Source organism: Rhipicephalus sanguineus, chromosome 1 (assembly GCF_013339695.2).
Source record: "Rhipicephalus sanguineus isolate Rsan-2018 chromosome 1, BIME_Rsan_1.4, whole genome shotgun sequence".
In the NCBI taxonomy this organism is placed as follows: domain Eukaryota; kingdom Metazoa; phylum Arthropoda; class Arachnida; order Ixodida; family Ixodidae; genus Rhipicephalus; species Rhipicephalus sanguineus.
In genome coordinates this window covers 18,569,457-18,591,547 of record NC_051176.1, presented here as the reverse complement: position 1 = coordinate 18,591,547, position 22,091 = coordinate 18,569,457, and the positions used below count along the sequence as shown (strand labels likewise).

Genomic DNA, 22,091 nt, shown 5'->3' with positions numbered 1-22,091 from the left:
TGAGGTATAGAGAAAGAAAGCTCCAGCACTTATACATGACGTGTTCTGAAATGCCATGGGGCCAAACTCATCGATGCCTTCTTCGATGCAGGAAATTAGTTCAACAGTAGGCAGATAATTGACCTTTGACACCCATTGAAAAATGGGTGAGCGACTCATGAGGGTTGATGAAGTTTATGACTTCTTGGGAATTTCGGATAAGGAAGACATCATCAATCATTTATAGCTTCAATTTTTATTGAATGAAGCTTGCTAGTGCTTTTTGCCGTGTTTGCCTTTCTGAATTTATTATGCGGAAGGGTGACTGCTCTTTGTGAGTTTTGCATGAAAAAAGCATATCAAGGGCCAAATTACCGCATTTTCTTATTGTTTGCGCCAGTTCATTCAATGCAAGTTGATATCTGAGTTCCTTGGCTTTTGCCTTTACATTCGTCAGAGATACATCAGGATTGAACACAGAGGCAGTCCGCGCAATGCGCTTTTCTAATGCATACATCCTTTTTGTAGCACAGCAGAAACCTCCCTCTTTATCTGCTAGCACAATTAATTCTGTAGCAGAAAGGTGGAAACTTTCTTAAGAGGCAAGTTGTTGCTGGCAGGCTTACCAGGGAGCAGAACCTCAATGCCTCAATGGTCCGACGGGTCTCAAGCGTTGAACCGACGAATGAGTGCGACAGGTGCGTTTCCAAAGGCGTTTCAATGCTAAAGTTTGTTTACATATTAAGGGAAGCCGTTTGTGTAAGGTGTTCGAAGCTCACTAGTATTACTGCAATTTTTCTGCCATATGCACCTCCAGAAATTGCAGCAAAACGTTCTATGTTTCCATTTTCCCTTGTAATGTTGCGCTATGTATGAATATCTGAGAAATAAATACTTAATCGACGGAGGGTATATTTTAGGCAAAAAATAATGACCGACCACTGCAGTTTCTCGATTTTACAAAAAAATCACACGTTTGAGAACATCTTCATTTTGGTACACATTGAGACGCGATTTACACCATCTGGTAATCCGACGAAAAATCATCTTTATACCTTAACCGAAAGCGAATAAAGAGGTCTTCGTACATACCAGGTTTCATCATTACATTTTTTGTTTTAGGGAAGAAAATAAGTTTTGAATTTCCCCATTGACTGATATCTTACCATTTGGTCATACGGCATCTTCTTTGAAGTTTTCCAGTGCCGTCAATGGGGAATTTACTTGTTACGTAAAAATAACAATTAATTTGCTTTCGATTGAGGTATCAAGCTGATTTTTCATTGGAGCACCACATGGTGTAAACTGCGTCTCAATGTGAACCAAAATTAAGATTTTCTCAAATTCGTAATTTTCTCATAAAATTGAGAAACTGCAGTGGTCTGGAGTTATTTTTAACGCTAAATATACCTCCCGTGTAGTAATCATTCATTCCTCAGATATTCATACATAGCGCAATATTACAAGGGAAAAATCCAAACCTAGAGCATTTTGCCGAAATTTCTGGAGGGGTGTATGTAAGAAAAATTTCAGCATTATTAGTGAGCTTTGAAAGCCTTATACCAGCCTTAATATGTAAACCAATTAAATTTAGTATTGAAAAGAGCAATGATACTTTTAGAATAAATTTTATGACGAATAACACTTAGACGACATTCTGCGAAATTCAGAAGTTTTGCATGTGACCAAAAATTTTTTCTCTCCGAATTATTTTAGCAATTCCAATTCACTCTTTTCAATGCAATACATCAGGACGGTTTTTTTTTGTGTACGTTTGAGATTGTCGCCAAAACGGGTCCGTGGAATGAGCCCTATTCTACAGTGCAGAAAGGTAATAGACTGCCTTGGCTAGCAGCAGTTTTATCGTGGTATTGTACAGGGTGTTTTTTTAGACGATGCAGATTTTTATAAAAATCCAATGACAGTGAGGCTCCTGTCGTTTTCGCACATCAACTCCACGTCAAGGGAGAAATACTTTGCCGCAGCTGAAATGACACTGTTGCGAATAATTAACAAAACTCGTTAATTAGCTTTTTAATTACCAGGGCAGTTGTTTATATTACAAGGTTGTAGTGCGTGCCGATTTATGGCATGCCTATTTTTTAGAAATCACAAAAGTTCCACGTAGTTCGAGATATTCGTCATCGAGTTTCAATGGCGCGCACGAAGCGCGACCGTTCTGCTACGTCAGACCGAAGTTACCCCTGACAAGGAAGTGACGAAAATTTGAATGAAGGCACGCGGCGGCCGCATCTTTTCTTGAAAAACTGCAAGTCATCTCTTTTGAGCCAGCTCATCGCCTTACTTTTGTGTGTAATGTTGGTGCTTATCTGTTTCTTTGGAATTGTGCGCAAGAAAACCGATTTCTTTGTCTGGGGAAATAAAACTCAAGGGCAGCTGTATACTGCGGCGCGCCTTCTTGCGGACAGGTGAAATAGTTTTTGGCGCCTCTTTATAGTTTAAGAAAGAAACAGACAAGCACTAGACATCGCATGCAAACAAGAGGCTGTCTACTTGTGTATTTCAGAATCCTTGCCGATTTTCCCGATCATTATGCTGCTTCGGCACGCTTTCATTCGAATTTCGTGTGTTCCTTGTCACGTGTAGTTTTGGTGTGTTCCGGTAGAGTTCCGGGCGCGATCAGTTTCGATTTCGCCATAGAGTTTCTTGCAATTACCTAGAGAGAAAACTGGCGCTGTGAGCTGTTGTACGCATGGGAATGCTGTTATGTGTCGGATTCAGACTTGATTCGGATTGCATGGCTCACAAAGAACCCGGACGCCTCGAAGACGCGTCTGCCTTCTAAGAAAAAAGCAGATTATGAGTGACTCCGTTTGGGGAGTCTTGACTTGCCACGTATATGAATCTCTTTAAAGAGAACTATTGTGGGTCACACGACTCTCCAAAGGGAGTTGACGGGTCTCTTTAAAGAGATACGTGGCAAGTCAAGACTCCCACGAAAGGAGTCAAACGACTTTATATATATATATATAACCTACCAACGTTCATTTTTCCTGCATACTGCCGGAGAATGGAATGCCCTTCCATCCGATATCGCCCTCATCACCGACATTGCTCAATTCAAAGCTGCCATTGAGGACCATCTTTCATGACATGAAACCTAACCTGACCCGCCAGTTTTTTCGTTCGCCCACCCCTCATGTAATGTCCCATGTGGGACCTTTGAGGTATTATGAATAAATGAATAAATGAATAAATATATATATATATATATATATATATATATATATATATATATATATATATATATAGTGTGGCCTCAATACGTTCCTTGCGTCAGAATAGTTGATTTCGTGCTGAAGGAGTAAGCTATTTCTTTTTTATTATTGCACAGAAACGAGTTTTATTTAGCTTTGAAAGCTTCTTCGTCAATGTACAGCCTCAGCGGAAAAAGATTAGCACAAGTGACCGGCGCCGCAAAATCCCGACACGCGGCGCTGTTGCTCACGAGCACGCCGGTAGCGAGATGGTCAAGCACATTCCATTTTCAAAGCAGGGGTGGCCTGCGGTCCGGCGGAAACACGGTGCAAGAAATACTTAAAGGGGCCCTACCACACAAATTAAGCCTGTCACTTTCAACGCATGTTCTGGTACTGTGGAATGCGCCGACCTTGTTGCGCAAGTGGCATCGCCGAAAACGAAGGCGTTATAATTTTATTTCACCGGATAAACTACCTTGATTTCGGACTATAGCTACAGACATCGGCTATTTTTGTTATGGGAAGTGACGTTTTGTCATGTGGAAGTGACGACAAAGGCCGTGCGTTTTGATTGGCTTGACGCGACATGTAATATTCATATGGTGGTAGCTAGGCCATGTAACTGAGTCGTAAGAAGAATAAAAATCCTTTTTTATGCTTTCTCAGAAACAGATCACTTCTTTTTCTGAATGATATATTTTCAAAACAATGGAGACGAGGATAGGTGCGTTGTGGAACTGGTGGGAATGGTAATCAAACGATGCTCTTCCGGCGTTTTGCTTTTTGCGGCGTCTGGCGATATCGGCCACACCGGCAGCTGCTGAACGCGAAACGCTCAGTTCGGCACAATGCTGTCAACAAAAATACAAATTCTAAACGCTTACCAACCGACGCCTTCCGTGTCATCGGGCGGTAGCGCCTTGTCCGAGCCCTTGGAGCCATCCTCGCGTTGCGCGGGGTTCAGCGACGCACTTTCAATTTATAATGGCATATCCTGACACGGCACTACATGCAGGGCATTGCTACGTCGCAAGATCTCGCGCTCAAGGTTTGTTAGATCATCCAGACTTATTGCGTGCACTACACGACAAACCATGGGACCGTCTGCTAGGCGACACACGTGGTTCCTCGTAACCGTGGTTGCAACGCTGTCAAAAAGAGCGGTGGTAAGGCACTGCGGGAAGGCTACCATGAGGCGAGACTTCTAGTATGCCTATATAAGAGGCGCGTGGTGATTGGAAACGGCCATAGAGTTTCATACAATAAGCTAGAGAGGAAACTGGCGCTGCGATCGTTCAACCACCATGGGAATGATAGGAAGCAAAGGCTTCGGATTGGTTAGCGCTAGCTAGCGAGCTGTCTACGGTTTTTTTTTCTACAGTTTCAGTTTCGTTCTTCGCGAGGCGTGGGTAGTGGGGTGCGTTTCAAAGCACTTAAGCAGCGCCTTTATTGTTCAAAGAGGCTGAATACCGCTAGGTTTCTTGGTTTGCTGCCGCGTTGCAGCTTTACAGGTTGTATTTGACAGTCTTAGCAAAGCGTCGTGCACTCACCGCTGCGCTGTGCCAGTGCAGGAGATTGCGTAGAGTTCTCGTTTTATTGCGATAGCAATAGACCGATCTCACCGCGAGTTGCACTACGCCACCGCTGCCGCAGTGCATGCCGGTACTTAGAGTACTCTGTATCTTCAGCTGTATATAGCTGGTGCATCGGCGAGCTGCATTATCGAGCTTTAGGGGCCGTATTTGGATGAATCGTGATCGTTTGGTTCACGTGCTGCAAGCTGAGATGCTACAACAGCAACCTGAAGCAAAAGGACTAGGATTTTACGTGTTTTCAAAGGATGTGATGCTCCGACAGGAATGTGTGCGACAGTCAACGAAGTCGGACGGAGCGGCAACTACGGTGCACTTTCAACGTATTGTTCACCGTATTTGTGAATTCCGTGTGTATAATGCATGGTAATTTAGCAACAATCTATTGCGTCATAACAAGGTTTCTGCGCTACTGATGTGCCGATCAGCGACAGCGAAACTTCATACAACGTGTGCTCGATTCCCTCGTCGGGGCGATCGCCGCCAGCGGCGACAGGTTGGACACAACGTGTTTTCCGGGCAAAACAGAGATCGCTTAAATATATAGCGACAACTAAACCGACCTCTCATCAAAAGCGACCACGACTGTGAAGTGTCTAGCGTGAACGATACCTGTGATACAAGCCAAACTTTTGTTTACAGCTCGCGCCATGGAGTGCACGGCGAAAATTCGACCGTGCCGGCATCGCAGCCAACTTCGCCGCCGGGATTTCCCTATTCTTTTCAAAATGTGATATTATCGCGAACGCAGCGTAAAGCAGCAACAGCGGTAGCAAAGCTTAGCTTCTTATATAAGCGTAGGCGGCTCTTTACGTACGTATACATACCTTTACACTGCAGCTTCGAAGCAGTATAGGCCTAGCGACGATATCGGCGCCGAGCAATCAGCTGAGGCTGCCGCCGCCGGCCTGAGCGGGCTACTGCTCATCCGCCACATTGTGTGTGTCACCAAAACCTCTTACTGACTCATCCATCCCTTGTGCAGCAGGAAATATTTTGCCGTTCACAAGATTTCCGTGACGTTAAACTTTTGCAAACGGCATGCGGCCAGTCGTCGCCCCGCGGGCGCGCTTCTAACCTGCTTCACGGCGACCGTCTCATATTCATTCACGTTTAAGGCATCACTGTGCTCGAAGTCCTGCGCTGACAACACAATGTACGTACTGTACGTTGAAAGTATTGCTTGAACAAAAAAGAAGCGCAAAAAGCTTTCTTTCGTTTCGTCCCATCTGTTTTTTTTTCCCGTCTTCGTAGTCGCGGAGAGCTCTACGTTTGGGCAAGTTATTTTCCGCACACTGTAACTTGTATCGCTCGCGTGCTCACGTTCACTAAAGATTTTTGCTGTCATGACGACAGGAACATGATTACTCGTTTTTATTTTTTTTTATCTAATACTTATTCAGCGAAGCGACGCGCGCCCATCAACACGACGAGACCGACCTGGTCACATGTAAACGTTGTCTACTGTTCTTTTTTTGTTGGGGTTGTATGTCTTGTGCTTTCCCCGCGATGTCCGCGCTAAAGTCACAGAGTGTACGAAAGTCACTTCGCTCCCTGCAGCGGCCGCGTTTGCGAAAGGAGCGCGCTGTTCAAACAGAAAAAAGCAACAATTATGACAGTTAGTTCGCGCTCGTCCTGTGTGTACCTGTTCATTCGTTTCGCGCGTCCTGCTTTATGTTTGAGCAGTGCGCTTCAAGTGTCGAGCTGTGACACATGATAGTTCGCGCTCGTCCTGTGTGTGTTCTTTTCGTGCGTCCTTGGCGCTTGAGCGACGCGCTGGAAATTTCGAGCTGCTTTCCGTTCTTTTTTGATAAGCGCTACTTGTCAAAGCTCTCTGAAATCGACTGTAAAACGATGGCGAAGCTAAGTAGACGCACCGTCACGCTCCTCCGTCTCGACTTCACAACAAAACGAGAGATGCGTTGGGGGCAGACCACTTGGAAAGACGCATCTGGCATCGCAGCAGATGATACGTTGTTTCTCACTGAATACGGTACTGTTATTTCCATAAATAGATCAAATCAAATCAAAATGAGTTTATTAGGACTTGTATACAAAAAATACTTACATAATATTTGGACCAATAGCCTACGTGGCTAGTAGCTGAAATGTAATGTGTACATTCGAGGGAAACACAAGCGCGTTTGTTTTAAGTGTTGTAAAGAAAATAATTCATTACATTGTGATGCCAAATATGAAACACAATTGAAGAGCACTGCATACCCTGGTGGTTGAATTTTTCATGGTATTAGTTCCATCTCACAATCACGCAAACTTTTTGCAATAAGTTTTACGTACAAAAGAATGAAGCAAGTTTTAATTGGAGATAACTTCACATCGCTTTGTTTTACATTCGGCAAACTAGCTTCGCGAATCCCGAGAACCTAATCTATCCGAAGCAAATCCGAAGCCTGCACATCCCATCATTCCCATGGTGGTTGAAGCGCTGCTCAAGGAGCCCGCGTAGACACTAGCGCCAGATTCCCCTCTAGGTATTATTGTATGAAACTGTATGGAAACGGCCTTTGACGTCAGCGGGAGAGTGAAAAGAGAAAGGGAACGTTTCTTGTCGTCGTCTGCTCGAGTTTTGAAGTATGAAGACTAATAACATCAGTTTTGGTGCACAAATTTTCGTAATTCTTTTTGCGTTCGTCTCGGTATTCATTACTACACGCATTCCAGCGCTAAATAAGACAGTCGCAAAAGCGTTGCAGGGCCCCTTTAAGTGAGCGAACGCCAGGACTACCCGCTGCGCGACTAAGTTCTGCTTTGCAAGCAACCCGAGAGATGGCGCTACCAACTTCGACCCGGCAGGCTGCCTTGACGACCGCGTGCATCGAGGCACTCTACGACCCGTTCAAGCGGACGCAACGTCACCGTGTGCACAGCGGCCGGAGCCTGCGCCTACTGTTGCAGCTCTTCCAGTTAACCAGTGTGCATATAGCGAAAGTGACGAATGCAACGGTGCCTGCAGTATTTAGTACAAAACATAGCACCCTATTATCACGTTCAATCAACTGATACGGTCGCTGAGGCGAAGCACATGCATTTTTCAAACGTTCACTGCCGGGCGATTACATTTCGAAACGAGCGGAACGCAGGAATAATCCGTTTCTTTTGATTTCTCGCGCGCCTAAGGATTCCAAGTAATCAAAATTAATTCAGAAAGTAAATAGAAAACATGGCTGATCCCTCCGTCATAGGAATCGGTAAAACACGAAAGTGAAACGTGTCTTCACAGAAGTACTGCTTATTGTGTAATGATATATGAGAGCTTGTACAATGTCTATTCGTGTTTGGCAGCTATAGCACCGTTTGACGTGGATGCACCCATGTTGACAGCATGTCTCAATCGCGACGACGAACGCCCATGATCATGATTAAACCGTTGTGGTAGCTGACGGTGTGAACATATATTTGGACACAGCGAATCGTGAATCCCGCGTAAGGATGATATCAACAAGCTCATAATGAACACTGGTACCCGGTATGCACTTCTTCAAAGCGTCGTCAATTAAGGAGAGAAACGGCACGGTGTGCGCTTTCTAGTAATGGGTGGCCGACGCCTATGCTCATGCATACATAACACACACTGCGCTTCAGCAACACGTGAGGTAGAGGTTCGTAGCCTGAGCCGCAAATGCGTGCGTCCCGCTCGCCTCTGTCTCACAGGCGCTGCTCTCGCTCCACCAATGCACGACATTTGCCCGTCGAAATCGCGTCCTTTCTGCAACGCATATTGCAGCAGTTTTGTTAGTCGGTGCTCTCGCAATTGAAGCCGTCGGCGGCGGAGAAATCCCGTTGGTGCACGTGGAAGCTGCACTACTCCGATGAGCTGACGCACGCTAACACGAAGCCAAAGGCAAAGAAAGTAACTGCGTCAAGCGTGCCTCGGCGACGCCAGCGCGGCCAGTCTACCTCTCTGGTATCGAGACGCTTTAACCATGACCTCCGATATAGCGTACAATCTCGGAGTAAGCGTTAGTAAGTGTCGATCGTGAAGCATTACTTCTTTTCACCTCTCACAGAGGGCAGCACCACCCCGCTCCGCCCGCCGCGAAAGAGAGAGGTCCCTGGTTCGATCCCGGGTTTCGGCACCAAAATGTTGTGGGAAATCTCCTTTGCAGCCTTTATTAGCGCACTGCGCGATACCGTCCCAACATGGCGTACGTAAGAACAGTTCCAGAACTCCAGCCTCAGACCCACTTCTCCTCTTCTTCGTCTTTCAGTCCGTCCAGCACGCAATTTCTACAAAGAGAATGTGTGAAAGATATAAGGCGCGTTCGCGCCGTGTCTAGCATCTCCCGAGTTGGCTTAGTCGGTAGGGCGTCGGGCGCTTGCCGTCGCGGCCGCAACGTCGTGGGTTCGATTTCCAGCGGGGCATCTTTTTCTTGGTTTTTTTCTTTCTCACCCGTTGGCGTCCATTTTATCAACGTCATATCCGTGACGGATGTACTTGGTGGACCCCGGCATAAAATACTTTAGTGTTAAAATGCCGCAACGGATCTCCAACTTTGAAGTTCTGTGGAAACTTCCAAAGGAGAATTGAACAAACGCATGCCAACGTTGGTTTCACTTTATTAAAGAAGCGTCCCGGTCCCATTGGGTCCTTGTTTTTGAAGAACTTAAGTAAATTTCAGGTAAAACTTTTCTGTAACTGTGAAGAAGCTACGCTATACCTAGCGTACAAGCTTGCGAGGACGGTAGTGGCTGGCGGCGTGAAAAGCGCTTACTTCTTTTTGCAAGATTTGTAGCCGCTCTTGCGAGATGCCACAAAGCACTCGCCTATTCTTCCGCAGCGCAAGAACACTTGACCACTATGACATTTTCAAAAACGAGCTCAAAAACAACGGCAGCAACAAGACAAACAATCACAGCATATCCACGAAGTGATTGATGATGAAGGAGCTTGCTCCAGAGGTTAAATCCGGTAACCCGTGAATCCTCTGTACAGCGGCTCAATCATCATCATCATATAAAGAAGTGACACGAGAGTTGTTGTGGTGCGATTGTGTATACACATTATATACACGATGTTTATAATTTACATATCGATGCACTATATACACAAATTTGCATCTTGATGCAGTATATACATTTTGTTCAAGAGCTCATTTACGGATCACATAAGCTCGGGGGGAGCGTTTTCCTTTTGGTATAACGGCTTATTCTGCTTCGCGGGCTCTCATCTCGAGTACGCTTGTGTTTTCGGCCGCTTCGCTGCGTCCTCGCGGGGCCGTGCCGCCTCCGGGTTCGCTTCTCGACGAGCCCGTTTAGCTTCGGCATCGCGAGGCCGAAGAGAGACGCCAGCGCCGACAGCAAGCACACACTACTACCAGCACCGAGGCGGCGGCAGCAGCGAGGGCTCGCGATGCTGGTGTTCATGACGAGTAGCGGTAGCGAAAAGAGAAAAAGAAAAGAAAAGAGAAAGCAGGCGCGCCAAGAATGAGCGCTATCTAAGGCGCGACCCTCTAGCGGTCTCCTATCAAACTAGATAATTGTTTCTTTTTGTATTTTTTTTATTTTTTTTTTCAAGTGCACGATTCAAGGGCGCCTGCTCCGCCGAGAGCAGTGCGCGCGCCCTTCAATCAACGGAGGGCACAGCTGCGCCTCTTGCGGGAGCAATGAGAACTAGCGTACACAGCAGGAGGGACAAGAGACAGCCCCCCAGCACACAAAGAGCAAGCTCCTAAAAGTGCGTGCACTGCACGGCTAACGTGGACTGTGAAGGCCGAACCCCATATGCACGGAAATGCATTGCACAGCGACGAGCGACGCTATGAGCGACGAAATGGGCCGTTCGCGCGACGAGTCGCGTGGTCTACATCGCGCGATAACTCGGTTTCTCAGACTTGGAAAACATCGCTCACGTGCCGGAGGCGCTTTGCGGAATTTGCCAGCAGCCCGCCACGGTCCTCAGTCCGGCGCTCTATTTCTCGGTACGCGGAAAACGAGAACCCTATCCGCCTCTCCCCAACAAGGCGCTCCCTCCGCGTCGTTCGCTCACTTAAAGTATCCTTGCACCGTGGGCGAAAAGCAGCCCAATCATGCTGTTGGCCCATCCGAAACCGAAAGCTTCGAAGGCCTCCGCCTCCGCTCAAGGGGGTCCGTGAGCCACAATCCGTACGACAAAGAGCCAGCAACGCTAGGAACAAGGACCGCATTAATTCGCGACTCAAAGCAATCTCAAAAAGTCTTGAACGCCGGCACATCACGGCACAAACGCGTACATGAAAAGGTCCAAAGGCCCGCAACGGACAATCCCCGCAGACTGGCGGTTAACCACGGAACATACGACGCGAAACATAAAGGCCGGTACGCAAACGAACTCACACTCAACTGGCAATCGAAGACGAGCCAACGCCTCGCCTTAGCGGACTCCCCAAACCACCGTGGCCCCGCTCTGCAGCACTCACGGAGGAAACGCCCGACGCGTCGCGCAACCATCCTTGCATCCCTTGGACCCTGGCCAAAAAGCCCCCAGGCTCGGCTGTCCTTCCTTCTTTCGGCCAGCGTCCATCTGTCCCCCCCCCCCCCTGTGGCTTTTCCAACGCTACCGCGCGTCACGCGCATGGCAAATGCAGCGTGTGTAATCCTGGCGCCTGCTTCAACGGCTTTCCAGCATGCGTGCCGCTGATAAGGGCGCAAAGTCCCGGCATCTTAAAGAAGCGCTTGTTCATTGCTGATCGGCAGATGTGGCTGTGCACGTGACATTTTCCTATAAGGTTAGGTGACATAAGCGCACGTGACATTTTTTTTTTCTTTGTTTCCCCTGAAATTGCCAGCAACCGTATATCTATCGTGCCCCGAAAATGCTGTTTGTTGGAGTGCTTTCCGCCACCCCTGCTTTGAGGAATGGAATGCGCTTGGCACTCTCGATATCGGCGTGCTCGAAAAAAAAAGTACCGCGTGTCGTAATCTTTCCGCTCCGACCACCGGTCACTTGTGCCAGTCTTTTTCCGAACAGACTGTACAATTTTATTAATAATATCTACGGTTTAATGTCCCAGCACCACCATATTGTCGCGGGTTATAAAACACAGGGGCTTTATTCAGAAAGGCGTACGGCGTGTCGTACTCCAAGATAGCGCTGAAGGCGTGCAGCCGCCAAGAACTTCTTCTTTTTCAGTCCTTTTCGCTGCGCCTCTGGAGCGCACCGGTTGTCTTCCTTGTCGTCGCCAGCGTATAGTCAGACACAAATATGGACGCGGCATTACCCTCCCTCCAGAGCGAGCATCGTCTCGATGCTCACGAAGTAGCAGTCGATGCGCAGTTAGCGAGTGGGCGGTCACATCACTCAGAAAAGTACGGCTTCATGCGTACCACGTGGACTGTCTCAGGCAGATGCTGGCGGCGCTTTGAACAAGAAGAGCCGTCAGCGACGACTTCGTACGTGACGTCGCTAAGGCGGCGCAGAACCTTGTAGGGTCCGAAGTAACGGCGCAGAAGTTTCTCCGAGAGGCCTCGCCGTCGTACAGGGAACCAAACCCAGACTCTTTCCCCGGGCTTAAAGGTGACGAATCGATAGATTGTACCGTTGAGCGTCAAGTGCTTGCTGGCTAGTTATTCTGACGCGGGCAAGCTGTCTTGCTTCCTCGGCGCGCTCAGTGAAATCTGCGGCGTCCGTCTCTGAATCACAGTCATGAGGCAGCATAGCATCAAGCATCGTAGTTACGTCTCTGCCGTGAATTAGTGCAAACGGTGTCATTTTCGTTGTTTCCTGGCGTGCCGTATTATACGCGAATGTGACGTACGGCAAAATCCTGTCCCAATTCTTGTGTTCCACGTCGACGTACATGCAAAGCATGTCGGTGATAGTCTTGTTCAATCGTTCCGTAAGTCCATTTGTTTGGGGGTGATAAGCTGTCGTCTTCCTATGCGCTGTACCACTGAGCGTAAGCACAGTGCGCAACAGTTCGGCTGTAAACGCGGTACCTTTGTCTGTTATCACGACCGCGGGAGCACCATGTCTCAGCACGATGTTCTCAATGAAGAACCGGGCCGCTTCAGCTGCAGTGCCGCTCGGAATCGCCTTGGTCTCGCCGTATCGGGTGAGGTAGTCCGTCGCCACTATAACCCATTTGTTGCCGCTGTCCGATGTTGGAAATGGGCCCAAAAGGTCCATGCCAATTTGAGCGAACGGAGTTTCCGGTACTGGAACGGGATGTAATAGCCCAGCGGGTTTGACCGGTGGTACCTTGCGCCGCTGACAGTCAATGCATGTTCGGACGTAATGTTTCACCTCCACTGCTATTCTTGGCCAGTAGTATTTTTCTTTGATACGTGTCAATGTTCTTGTGAAACCGAGGTGGCCCGACGTGGCTTCGTCATGACAGGCTTGCAAAATTTCTTTGCGGAGGATTTCCGGAACTACCAGCAGATAGCTTTTGCCTGTTGATGAGAAATTCTTCTTATAGAGAATTCCGTTACGCAAGCAGAATGCTGATAAATTTCTCGAAAACACTCTCGGCGCATTCGTGGCTCGTCCATTCAAGAAGTCGATTAGTGAGTTGAGCTCCGGATCGTCTTGCTGTTGCCGGGAGATGACAGCCGCATCGACAACTCCTAAAAAGCCTGCGCATTCATCATCTTCTGGGTTCGGTGGTTTAATCGGTGATCTTGACAGGCAATCGGCATCTAAGTGCTGCCTTCCCGACTTGTAGACTACGGTCATGTCGTACTCTTGAAGCCGTAAGCTCCAGCGTGCCAAACGTCCAGACGGGTCTTTCATGTTGGTCAACCAACACAGGGAGTGGTGGTCGCTTACCACTTGGAACGCGCGGCCATATAAATACGGGCGAAACTTTGCAACTGCCCAAACGACAGCCAGACACTCCTTCTCAGTTGTTGAGTAGTTGGACTCAGCACGGGACAAGGTTCTACTAGCGTAGGCAACTACTCTCTCCGCACCATCTTGGCACTGAACAAGAACAGCGCCGAGGCCCACATTGCTGGCGTCTGTATGGATGGCTGTTGGTGCATCCTCATCGAAGTGAGCGAGTACGGGCGGAGTTTGTAGACGATGCCGCAACTCGTTGAACGACGCTTCTTGCTCTTCGCCCCATACAAACGCAACATCTTCCCTTGTGAGGCGGGTGAGTGGAGAAGCGATGTGCGCAAAGTCCGCTATAAATCGCCGGTAATAGGCACAAAGACCCAGGAAACGTCGGACCGCCTTCTTATCTACAGGCCTTGCGAACTTTGCGACGGCTGCAGTTTTATCTGGGTCAGGCTTAACACCTTCCTGACTGACCACATGCCCCAGGAACTGAAGTTCTTCGAAGCCGAAGTGGCATTTTTCTGGTTTCAATGTGAGTCCTGCGGACCGTATGGCTTGAAGGACAGACAGCAGCCGTTTTAGATGATCTTCAAACGTGGCCGAAAAAACAATCACGTCGTCAAGGTACACAAGACACGTTTTCCATTTCAGACCGGATAGAACGGTATCCATGAGCCTTTGAAATGTGGCCGGGGCCGAGCATAAACCGAAAGGGAGGACTTTGAATTCATAAAGCCCGTCAGGCGTCACGAATGCGGTCTTTTCTCGGTCACGCTCATCTACTTCTATTTGCCAGTATCCACTTTTAAGGTCCATTGACGAGAAGTAGCGCGCATGCCGTAGCCTGTCCAAAGAGTCGTCGATCCGTGGCAGCGGATAAACATCTTTCTTCGTAACGTTATAGTGCCTAGAATATACTGGCTAGTGTGCTGAGCGGAGGGGGTTTCCTATGGGAGGAGGTGGCAGATCCGGTGATGCCTTCCAACTTTCGCCGGCAGGCGGCGACGCTTGTCGCAAAGGTGTAGGCCGCGCGCCGGTTTGGCCTCCGCAGCTTTAGTGCCTCGTGTCCGAATTTTTCTTGGTGACGTCTGCGCTGCTTTTATCGTGCTTGCGCTGTTATTTGTGTACGCACGAGTAAATGAGAACTGCAAAGAGTAATGATGCAACGGGAGAAGCATCAGGGCAGGCAGAAAACATGCTTCGTTCCGCTGTGTCGGAGTGGTATCACATTTTCTGTTGAAGTACAGATCGGGTTTTTCACTAATATGCTTGTATTAAGCAGTTGTTTGAGTATTTCCCTGCCCGTTTAACATTTTTCACTGTATTTTGCTGATTTAAGAACTGGTATTATGACTATTTATATTGTGTCTCTTCTGTTGAGCGTTTGTTTACATTTATGTGTGGGTTGTGTGTTTTGAACATTACTTATGTTTGATAAGTTGATGGTTAAGTTGTGGAACAGTAGGATTTTTCATAGTGAAACTCAGATTATATTCTCAGTTCTTAAGGTAGGGTGAAACTTCGAAAGTGAGTTTCAAAGCTTGGCTGTACAGCAGTGGTAATGAAAGCTATGACTAAAATTTGCGAGGTATCTTAAGGTAGACGCAGGTTGCATTAAAGCTCAAAAGTGGTTTAAAATTGTTTAGTATTTTTTATTTGTGTTTGTTTTTCTTCTAATGTACTTTTTAAATAAGATCTGCCAACTGCAGACCATTGCAATTTTGCACAAAGGTAGCTACTAACGCTTTACAGAAGTGGAACTAAAATTGTGAGCGTGCAACAAAAACTAGATTTGTTATGTTTTCTTACGTTTGTTGATTTATGAAAATTGCCACTTATGACTGATCTTTTTATACTAAAAAATACAAATGCGCATAGGCTACTGCTTCTAGTGCCAGTTATGTAAATGCCATTAGTTAACACGTGGAAATGTTTGTTTTCTAAGCCCACTAGTTCTCGAGAAAAAGGTACAGAAACTACAAAAATGTTCTTTTGAGAAAAACGCAGAAATAACGTAGGGGTACGCGAGCATTACCTGTCAATGTGTCAAAGAAAAAGGACCTAAAATCCTTTTTGAAACGGCGACTACCCAAATGTGATATATTTTCTGAAAGATAAAGAAATGTTGTATCAGGTAATTTTGAAATCCCAAAATTGAATTTTTTTTTTACCAAAGGAAGTCTCATCCCGCCTTAAACTGTTAGTTCATTGCGGTTAAAAACAAAAGCCCATATTCACAAAGGTGCCTTGCACTTGATTTTTTCAGGCAATATTTCAGCTAATCACAATGCTAGACTAATGAAATTATCTAATTGAGATGCCGATCTTGACTAATGACCCTTGTTCGGTTTCTTTGCACTTATCTTTCCTTCCGTTAAAATGAAATTGAAGCTCCAGGCACATTCGTAATGTTTTTTTTTTTTTTGTGTGAAGTGAGTAGTACCTTTCAGATAAAATGCATGAGTAGTGAATCCTATTGAGACTGGCTTGTGTTCATGGCATGTGGTCTTGAAAATACGGATGTCATGCTGGAAAACGCAGAACAGTGAAAGTGACCCCACCCCACTCTACATTTGCGTATAAACGATGCTCTGTTAACTACAGACTTGCTCATGTAGATACAACAATGCAGTAGCCACAGCTGAACTGCAGAAACATCGAAACAACCGATCCGACAGTATGGGGCCTATGCTGATATCTGCAGCACTGGGTGTGCAATATTCATCCTGTTTGTGAAAGCGAACAATGTGCAAAAACTAGTGTCATAATGTCTGCAATAAATATAAGTGTATTTGTGTAATACCAGCGTTACACGGGAATTTGCGATCACTGTTCACCTGCTCCGAGTAAAATATCTGCTCGCGAGAATTATTGTAGCCACCGATCCGACTACCTCGGCGCATAATACACTCTGCAAGTCCATGATAGTGCACCATACCGAGTGTGATGCGCCGCTAATATAATAAAATATGACCACGACTGAGCGGTGCGAATTGCAGTTGGCTGGATCGACTTCGAGTAAAATCGCTGCGTTGAAAACAGCGCGAAAACGGGATGAAGGCTAAGGATAACAAACAACACAAGCGCTGTTCCTTAGCCTTCGTCCCGTCTTCGCGCTGTTTTCAACATAATATGATGTACTAACTGGCCCTTCAAAGCACCCTGCTATCGCCAGCGAATGTTCACGTGTAGCAGCGAAGAATCCGAGTCGGACTTGATCGCGATCGAAATTGCCGTGAGCCATCCTTACGACACGATTCCTTGCACCTAACGTGTCAACCTTAGCTGATTATTTTCAACTGGCAAGTTGGGTGTATCGTAGTATATTAATTGTGACTTTAAATTTGCTACTTCGCTTTGGTGGTGAAGCACAGAGTCGCGAAAGCTAGCAGACGACCGTGAGGTACGTGTGAAACCTTCGTCATTTTGTAGTGCCCAACCAGTTGAGGATTCTCTGCGGGCAGTAATTTGCCGCTAAGATTTCCTTCTTCCGATCGAGTGTTCTGTCGAGTGTGTCAAAAGGAACGAATAACACTGTATTCGCAGCAGAAAGCGCCGTGCTACGCAGCCGCAAGCGCAGGAGCCGCCGACGCGCGATGGACCTTAGCGAGTCGCAGCGCCGCCATGCGGTGACTGTGGGAAGGCATCGGCGCGGTGGCCACGCCAAAGCGCGCGCTCAGCACACTAGCCAGTATATTCTAGGCACTATAGTAACGTTGTTGAGCTTACGATAATCAATGCAGAAACGCAAGCTGCCATCTTTCTTTTTCACGAGTACCACCGGTGATGCCCAGGGGCTTTTTGATGGTTGGATCACATCATCCTCTAGCATCTTCTTGACCTGCTGCTGTATGACCTCACGTTCTTTCTGAGCGACGCGATATGGGTTCTGTCGGATGGGTCTTGCTGTCTCTTCCGTGATTATACGGTGTTTAGTCAGCGGCGTTTGACCCACTCGTGACGTCGAGGAAAAGCAGTCCTTGAACCGGCCAAGAAGTTCCATAAGACGACATCTTTCAGTGGGCATTAACCTTGGGCCGATGTCGACATCTGGTGCCTCCGGTGCTGTACGAGCCGTTGCTTCCCCTTGCATAGCAAGGCAGTCGTAAGAGTAGTCGAGTTCCTCGAGGTATGCCACAGCAGTGCCTTTACCAATGTGCCGGCGCTCGTTCGTAAAATTGGTAAGTAGCACCTCCGTACGGCCATCAACTAAGCTGACGATGCCGCGAGCGATGGCAACACCTTGACGGAAGAGAAGGGCAGTTACACGTTCGGCTATGGCGTCTTCATTACACTGCACGCTGCAACTGACGGAAACAAGACTACATGACAGCGGCGGCACGCAGACGTCTTCGTCTACCACACGTAACGCCCTGGGATCTTGGTCTGCGTCCGAGGTCACGGGACTGTTAGAGGCAAATGTTATCACGCCTTCACGTATGTTGACAACGGCGCCGTACTCCCTTAAGAAGTCCATTCCTAGTATCAGAGGTTTGCAGCACTCCGGTAGGATCACGAATGAGGCTACAAAAGCTCTATTCCCGATCGTGAGTCTTGCTGTACATTTGCCTGAAGGCGTCATTACATGGCCTCCAGCATTTCGAATATAAGGGCCCGTCCATTCCGTTCTGACTTTCTTGAGTTCGCCTGCCAGTCGCTCACTTATAATAGAAAAGTCTGCGCCAGTCTCGACTAAGGCCGTCACTTCAAGCCCATCAATTGTCACGGTGAGGTCGGCAGTCACAGTTTTCTCGGCGTAATCTTCTTGTTCGTCGTTCTCATGTTTCGGCAACGATGGGGGATTTTCGGCAATTCGAGGACCTGCAACCTTCCCCCCAGAGGTCGCTGCTTTCAGTTTCCCCGCCGTGGGCTGGGAGACCGACCTCTAACGGCGTCAGCAAAACTACGGCGGCTCGGTGAGGCAAAACGAGCCGGGGATGGTGAGCGCGTCCGGAAGGTAGCGGAGCTCTCCTGCCGGCCAGCCAGGTCGTCGTCGATGGGGGCGCGGCTTTCACAAAACTGTCGGCGCGTAGCGGCAGGTGCACTTCCGCGGTACCCAGCTGGACGATGGGGGCAAAAACGGTAAATGTGCCCTGGCTCTCCACAATTGTAGCACAGTGGCCGACGATCCGGAGTGCGCCATATATCCGTCTTACGCAGTTGAGGTCGCCTTATGGGATCCTGCTGGGCCCAGGCTGCAACAGGTGGCGGTTGGCGGTACTGCGGCGCGGGCATGGGCAACGGTCGACGAACAGCGTCTGCATAGCTGTATGCGTCCGGCTGGTACGATAGTTCTGGAGCCAATGGACGACGTACAGCGTCACCGTAGGTATATGCGTTGGGCTGGTACGACGCATCAGGGTAATGCTCGGGAGGGGCAAACGCTTGCCGAAGTTCCTGGCGGACGACTTCAGCGACGGAGGCAACCGTGAACTCCTGCTGCTGCGGCGCTTGCGACGGCGATGTGCACCTCGCGTTCTCCTTTGCAATCTCCTCGCGCACGATCTGCCGAATGAGTAAGCGTAGAGAGCACTCATCGGTCGCAGTGAGTGCTGCGGCACCTGCAGGTGCGCCGGTGGCTCGGCGATCGCATTGATGGTACCGTTGCTGCAGCGCCCGCTCTATTGCGGTGGCTTCCCTGATAAACTCGTCGACTGTTGTCGGCGGATTGCGCACGAGACCAACAAACAGACGCCCCTCATGAGATGGCTTAGCTTCTTAGCCTCGGACATGTTGGGGTCAGCGCGGTGGAACAAACGCACCATATCCTCGGCAAACATGGCGACGCCTTCATGTAGCTGTTGGATGCGTGACTCAAGAAGGCGTTGTGCGTTTTCACGTCGGTCTGTGGTGCCGAAGGTATCGCGTAACCGACGGCAAAACTCGTCCCATGTTGTCAGAGTTGCCTCGCGGTTTATGAACCACGTCTTCGCACCGTCTTCAAGGGCAAAGTATACGTGGAAGAGCTTCTCGTCGGGGCTCCAGTGGTTCGACTTCGCTACCCGTTCAAACTCCTCAAGCCAGTCTTCCGCATCTTCGTTCGGGCGGCCGTGAAATGGTTCGGGAATCCGAAGATTCTGGACCGTTACCTGCGTAGGGCTCCTTGAAAACGCCATTTCTTGAGCAGGGGTGGCTGTCGGCAGCGGGGGTCCTTGTAAAAGGCCAAATTCTGGTCTCAGACCTTGCAGGCCACGGCTTGAGCGGTGTACAGGCGTCTCCACGCGTGGCGGTCTCGTCGGGCTGGATGCAGGGCTGCTCACAGGAGTACCGATCATGAGGCGATGGTGCCCAGCTCCTCCACCAGTGTCGCGGGTTATAAAACACAGGGGCTTTATTCAGAAAGGCGTACGGCGTGTCGTACTCCAAGATAGCGCTGAAGGCGTGCAGCCGCCAAGAACGTCTTCTTTTTCAGTCCTTTTCGCTGCGCCTCTCGAGCGCACCGGTTGTCTTCCTTGTCGTCGCCAGCGTATAGTCAGACACAAATATGGACGCGGCAATATGATTATGAGGAACGCCGTAGTGGAGGACTCCGGAAATTTCGACCACCTGGGGTTCTTTAACGTGCACCTAAATCCAGGGCTGGGCAGAGATACTCAGAAAAGTATTCCGGAATACAGATATCGAAATACATGTATTGGAAGCCTAAAATACAGATACTGAGATACATTTGCCTTTAAAGGGGTACTGACACAAAATTTCGCAGCCGAGATAGCCTGCTGGATCGATTCCCGTGTACGTGCGCGTACCATCTGCAAAATATCGGCAGCGAATAAAGCTTGGAAGGTATTCTATATGAATTTTGAAGTTCGCGAGCGCGATCCAGCATTATAGGCCACACCTAGTGCATTGACACCCTCGGAGGTGACCCGAGGTGACCCCCCTACTTCCCCTACGTAACCGTTGCAGCTGGTACAAGTTACGATGACGTCGTAGCCGCCATTTCTGTTTTGACGCGCTTCCCGACGAATCGCTCCTCGCCAGCGGGTCAAACATGAAGTGATTCGACACGTCGAAAATTCCTTCGATCCCCGCCGCAAGAAAATCGTCGCCATCAGACGACGATAAGCCCGACGACGACATACCGCGCGGAAATGCCTCACTGTTCTGTGTGCTCACGTGACCGAGCGTTTCACTCGCTAGGTGGTGATAGTTGCACCCGGCGGCTTGCCGTTTTTGGATCTCTGTCAAACCGAAACTGAGGCTGTGTCGGTAATGAGGAGCTTGTAATTAATTATCTGTCGCGCGCTGCAGCAAACGATGTGCCGTGTTATGACTAACAGGCCCCCAGCAACACATTGCAGCAAAAAAACGCGGGGCGAAAATTTTTGTGTCAGGACTCCTTTAACGTAACGGGATATTTCGGAGATACTTTTGCAATAACACGAAAAAAGTATTCCGGAATACAGTTACAGCGATACAGATACTGGAATACTTTTTTTTATTTCAAGGATGCTCATACTACGCAAAGACACTTATTAGTGCAGCATAATGTTCTAATTAAAGTTACAGCGCATCGAAACGTTCAGTTCATTTATTTATTTATTACAGTACCCTCAGCGCCATTAAGACATTGCAGTGGAGGGGGGCGGACAAAGTACATAATTAGTAATAATGACATAATTACAAGTATCAATTGCAATGAAAATACACTATTGCACAGCAACAGTAACAAGGATTGGACACCGAAATCGACATACTTGGCGAACAAACTAAGGTATGCTAGAAATAGCACACTTTAAGCAAATCACTCGAATCACTAATGAACACCAGTGAATTGATAAAAAGCACACATTTATTTTGAAGATCTGCTTTGCTGAGAAGGTTGTTGTGTAGGCTTCTCAAATAGGCTGTCTTCTAACAGCGTCGGTTCAGCCTCAGCACAAGACTCACGAAAGAAAAAGTCTGTCTACCGCTGAAGGCGAGCACAAATTCGTGTTATAGTGAATAAATACCGCATTCATAGCCGGATTGCCATGCAGCGTGGCGATATCTCTTCTCGGGTCATCTAGATACCGAAACACTTCCGCCCTCACTTGGGTTGTTCTGACTGTTCAGAATCCGAAGTCGGTCCCCATTTCGGAAACGTCAGCCGTCTGACCCTGTCGGCTTCAATGAAGCTTTCACCACCACCGACGCTACCAGCACCCATTTCAGAAAGCCGCAACAGGCGAAGTCGGCTCCGGCGGTGGGGGAGCCTGCTACCACAAAATACCGTTTCACGCATGTAATCAATTAGGAACGCACCCTGACATTGGAGAGGTGGCTAAAAGCGCGTCAAAGATAGCCATCTTCTAGTCACTCCCGCCGCGACTACGGGAACTGCTTTTGGAAGTGCTGCCGCTTTGAAAACTGAACGCACGCGAAGCATTGCAAAGCATGTTCCAAGGCGGTAACCACGCGGAGGGTCGCGAAGTAATGGCTTGCCACCCGAAAAAAATTAGGCGTGCTGCACTGACCTTGAGAGACAGCGACTTCCGTCGGCAGAGGCAGACAACTCTGCCTCCGCGATTATGCCGTCTG

At 48.3% G+C, this 22,091-nt stretch overlaps 1 protein-coding gene across 2 annotated transcripts in view; it reads left to right on the top strand.

Moving 5' to 3' along the window:
* Nucleotides 1-22,091, top strand: part of LOC119389764 (nose resistant to fluoxetine protein 6) — a 157,207-nt gene that overhangs the window by 121,866 nt on the left and 13,250 nt on the right. The gene's annotated exons all lie outside the window — the stretch shown is intronic.